Source organism: Myotis davidii, unplaced genomic scaffold (genome assembly GCF_000327345.1).
Source record: "Myotis davidii unplaced genomic scaffold, ASM32734v1 scaffold946, whole genome shotgun sequence".
Taxonomy (NCBI): Eukaryota; Metazoa; Chordata; class Mammalia; order Chiroptera; family Vespertilionidae; genus Myotis; species Myotis davidii.
This window is the reverse complement of record NW_006297395.1, coordinates 1,890,896-1,891,223: the sequence shown is the minus strand read 5'-3', so window position 1 is coordinate 1,891,223 and position 328 is coordinate 1,890,896.

Genomic DNA, 328 nt, shown 5'->3' with positions numbered 1-328 from the left:
TGGGCTCCATCCCCAGTGTGGGGTGTGCAGGAGGCAACCGATCAATGATTCTCTCTCCTCATTGATGTTTCTATTTCTTGCTCCCTCTCCCTTCCTCTCTGAAATCAATAAAAATATTTTAAAAAAAAATACTATGCAGCTGTAAAAATGAAGGATCTCTTACCCTTTGAGACAGCATGGGTGGACCTGGAAAGTATTATGCTAAGCAAAATAAGCCAGTGAGAGAAAGGTAAATATCACATGATCTCACTCATCTGTGGAAAATAATGAACAACATAAACTGATGAACAAAAACAGATCCAAAGACAGAGAAGCATCAATCAGACCG